The 4,503-nt window shown below is 39.5% G+C and overlaps 1 long non-coding RNA gene across 1 annotated transcript; it reads left to right on the top strand.

Moving 5' to 3' along the window:
* Positions 1–457: 457 nt before the first annotated feature.
* LOC118598990 lies at positions 458–910 on the top strand. Its single transcript, XR_004948248.1, has 2 exons — positions 458–579; positions 669–910. It is a non-coding gene; the product is annotated as an uncharacterized LOC118598990 (long non-coding RNA).
* The last annotated feature ends 3,593 nt before the right edge of the window (positions 911–4,503 follow it).

Below are 4,503 nucleotides of genomic sequence, written 5' to 3'. Positions count from 1 at the left end.
ATGTTTCAGAAAATGTGTTTTAGCATTTGGAAAAAACTGTAATATCACCCCAATTTGTGTGTGCAAAATTCTTGATTTCAGCTTCTAATACCATATTTTTTGTTTGCCAATTCCTTCTGAATTATGCTCAAAAAGTTAGGGAACAATTGACTAAAATTCCTAAGAGTTATTTTTTGTTTAAAACTGGTATTAAAACTCTTTTTTTTTTGTTAATTCAAGATGTCAGCCACTTCCCAAGATCAAAGGTCTGTCATACCTGCTTTTCCTGGCTATTCTTGATCCTTTTGGCTTGCCATACTGTCATCCCCTGACGGCAGGTTTTGTTGCAGGCAAGCAGCTGCAGTAACGCTTCTGCTCCTCACTGGGAGATCTGAACCCAGACACAGAAACATGCACAGATACTTTTATTCATCTTTTGAAAATAACTAAACCAGATCTCTGTCATGGTGCCTCTGTCAGTCTCCTCCCCCTCTCCACTCTCCTGATGATCACCAGCTGCGACCACTCACCTCATCACCTCACCTGCCTTTTTAAGGAGCACCAGGATCATCACTCTTCGCCAGTCCGTTGCCCCTGATGGTGCATAGTTGGTCACCTCGTCTATGTCACAGTCTTGCCACGCTTTTGACGAGACTCTGTCTAATCCCTTTTTTCGTACTCACCCTCAGGAATCTGTTACCACGAGTGGTCGCTGCTGTCTGCCTCTGCTGGATCCCCACTTGGATCTTCTCTCCACGGTCACACCACGAGCCTCTGCCTCTATTCCACGGTTCTACTCCCAAGACGGCTTTCTCCCTCTCCGAAGAACCTACCAGTGACGCCTCCAGCCTCGACCTCCTACCTGGAGCCTACTTCTCATCCTGTTCAAGCTACTACCTCCTCGTATCATTATTAAATCCTTCATCCTTCATGCTCGCCTCCTGCTGTTTTCTTCCAGGTTCCAGCGTTTGGGTCGCTACGTGTTCTGTAGTCATGACAATCTCTCCGTATCTGCATCCTCCATAACAAGTTCGAGAGGTTTTTGACAGAAGCTCCTCCCACATGCGGCCGGAGCTTAAGATTTACAGACTTATGGATAATCGTCAAGAAGCAACTTTGACGCTTGTAAAAACAACATGAATTTTATGGCAATTGCATTCAGTGTTGATAGACATGTGATTTTAATAATACGCATGAGGTACAAAGTGGCAGGAGGAGGTGATCTATGGTATACATGTGGGCCAAACCGTGACTAGTGATCCATACCGCTTTGTTAAGCTCCTAGTATGGGAGGGGCTGCTCCAGAGAGCACAGGTTTTTAAAGAAATGCTCAAATACGTGAATGGATCAAAATACCGCTTTGGGGTTGTTTATAGTGAGGAATGAAAAGTATAACACACTAAAAAGCTAAGTTTGTTTGTTCTAGGCCCTTTAAATGTACAGTCACATTCTGAAGTCAAAGTTCTGTTTTATATAATTTTTACATTTTAACTTACACATGTGACATATGCTGCTGACCTCTTGTCCAGGTCTTCCTTGAAAAAGGGATCCTCCCAATGGGTTTTCTCCTGGTTAAATAAAAATAGTCATTCACTGACTCTCCTCTGAAGACGTCTGAACTATTTCATTCTGGCTTTTTTGATTTTACCTCCACAGGTACATCAGGACCAAGAGCCTTTTCACTCTTCATCCTCTTCAATTCTCCCTCACATCACCCTTACTAATCTTTGTTACATCCTGCTCCACAGCATTCATTTCTCCTCTTCTGTTCTACTTATTTTCTTCTTTCATCAAATCTTAAAATTGTTTCCATTACAGTCCTGACACATTTACACATATTTGGTTTGGTAAAGATTTTATGTTGGATGCCCTTGCTGACACAACCCTCTATAATTATCCGAGCTTGGAACTGGCAAAATGAGACCCTGGGTTTAGCCTCTTCGTTGCTACATTGGTCATATTTTGCACCTATAAATCTTTATTGAAAATATTTTCTGTGTTTTGTAGAATGAAGACCATCCAGGACGCAATCGAGGACACCATGGAGGGAATTTTCCACTAAATGGCATATGGCAGTGGTGAGGAAAAGGACATTCTTGTGGTCCTTGAAGGCCAGGCTGTGGTGGACAACCTACCAAGTGTCGGAGTGGCAGTTGCCATGCTGTTTGGCCTTATTTACAACCTTAATATGGATCACCGTCCTCATCTCAGATACACCTTTGAGGTAATCTGGAAAATTGTAATGAGTTAGAGGGCAGAGTTATGTCCAAAAGGGTGGAGGTCTTTGAGATGTGACTCTTCAAATAAAATTAACACAGTTCACGGTTCACCAAGGATGGAATCCAGCTGCTTGCTTTGGCTATTTCTCTTATGTTCTGTTTAACAAAAAACAACAAACCTCATAAATGTTGATTTGTACTATTTGCATAGCTGTAATCATATTTTTCAAGTTGAAATAAAAAAACAGGTTGAACCTTAAACTTGTTGTGTTGTATTTGATTGCTGTAATGCATGAGGTTTTGAAAAGAAATAAAATCAATGTTTTTATATATTATTCTGCAATTGCTATATAATCTTATTTGTAATATACAATGACATTAATTATCAATATAAATTGTTTCAATTTTAAATACATATTTAATTTGAACAAATACTGCTACTAAAGTATTTTATTGTCAAGTGTTTTTAAGTCTTTTTTTGTCCATGTAAAATTCTTAAGCATAGTAAAAAATAAGAATTCATTACTGTAGAACATGATTTTTTTTATGTACAAGATTCAAGTTAGCATAACATGATTGTTTTATGTGTAATATTCATGTTGGCATAACATGATTTTTTTATGTACAACATTCATGTTTATATAACATGATTATAATATGTAATATTCATGTTGTCATAACATGATTTTTTTATGTACAAGATTCATGTTGGCATAACATGATTTTTTTTATGTACAAGATTCATGTTGGCATAACATGATTTTTTTACATGCAACCGATGTCCATGATATTTTCATGTAGATCCAACAGATCTTTTTTTTCAGAACTGGCTCTACAGCCTCAAAGGGAGCTATAGCGCCTGAGCGGGAGGGAGGGGTTGCCACATCGGTGGAGTCGCACTCCCCCCGGCCACTCTTCACTCCATCCACCCCGATCATTGGAGATTCCATAACCAGGAACATACGTTATTTCAACGCCATCACTAGATCTTTTCCAGGAGCAACTGCTTCAGTGCAAAGGCTGCAGCTGCTTCAAAATGCAGCAGTGAGATTTATTTGTGGTGCTAAGAGGTTTGAGCACATAAAGCCAATCCTGGTCTCACTGAACTGTCAGGGTTTTTTTGTATTGAAAATTTTATGGTTTACTATTAAGTCACTCACAGGTACTGAACTTCATTACTTATCTTGTTCACCTTTAAAATATTCTCCTTAAAGTCCCCGATTATGTATTGGTTTAACATCGTGTTCAGCACATAGGAGGTGGAAGATGCTCTAGAAAGGATTAGAATGAAAGTTTATTCTGACAAATACAATGACTGATTATTAGTTGTTTCTTTCTTTATAGAAGTATATCTGATTTTGGCTTGGAGCCAGCAGGTACTTCCTGTTTGGAAAGTGAGGTGGGAGGGGTTGATCAATCCGGTTCTCTTTTACAAACAATGGAAGTACCAGAACAAGAAGAAGTGATCTGTTTTAAAGTGAAGTAAAAGAGGAAGAAACAGAATCACTTACCTGTTCTGCAGCTGAATTCACACGGTGAGTGGAGACAACTCTTCATATCTTTAAAGAAACTGAACTTTTTTTATTTCTTTTGTTGAACTTTGTCTTGTCTAACTTGACTATTTTCTTTCTGAATGTTTGGAAATAATCTCTGCAAACTCTCCTCACTGCTGTTCAAAGATTTGATCTCCTGACTGATAAACAGCTGAGGATCAAATCTCACATATTGATCAGTTTCTGTTTCACAGATTTATGAAGAAAATGAAAACCACTGATCTTTTATTGAGGATCATTACAGAATAAACGGTTGATGTTCGCAGAAGTGAAACTGCTGAATCATCAAAGTGGGACAGATCAGTTAACTGCTGCTTCCTGTCAGAACTTTCCAGAACTCAGGCAGAAGAAATAGTTTCTGTCAGAAACACAAACATCATGAAGGTTTCATTTATGACTCTCAAACCTTCCTGTTCTCCTCCATCCTAATCTGGGAGGGAATCAAAGTTCATCTGAAAGTTTTTGTTGGAGCTTTGAGATGAAGAATTCATGTATTTCTTTCTTTCTTTCTTTCTTTCTTTCTTATTTTAGGTGAGTAGACTGATTTGGAGGGATATTTGAACTTCAAAACTTGGTTTGGCCGGTTTAAGTGTCTCGGACGCAGTGGTTCTCAAGAGGTTTGACTCTTTTAGCTGGTGTTAGGGGGCTGCTGTTCGCCTGCCCCTGGGGGAGGATGGTGTCATCGGCGCTGTCTCTGTCCCTGGGGCACTGAGTTCGCGTCCAGCCCGAGCTGCAGGTGTCTGTGGAGACGA

Source organism: Oryzias melastigma, linkage group LG7, assembly GCF_002922805.2.
Source record: "Oryzias melastigma strain HK-1 linkage group LG7, ASM292280v2, whole genome shotgun sequence".
NCBI lineage: Eukaryota > Metazoa > Chordata > Actinopteri > Beloniformes > Adrianichthyidae > Oryzias > Oryzias melastigma.
Note: the sequence above shows the minus strand (reverse complement) of the source record. Positions and strands in the feature narration are given on the sequence as shown.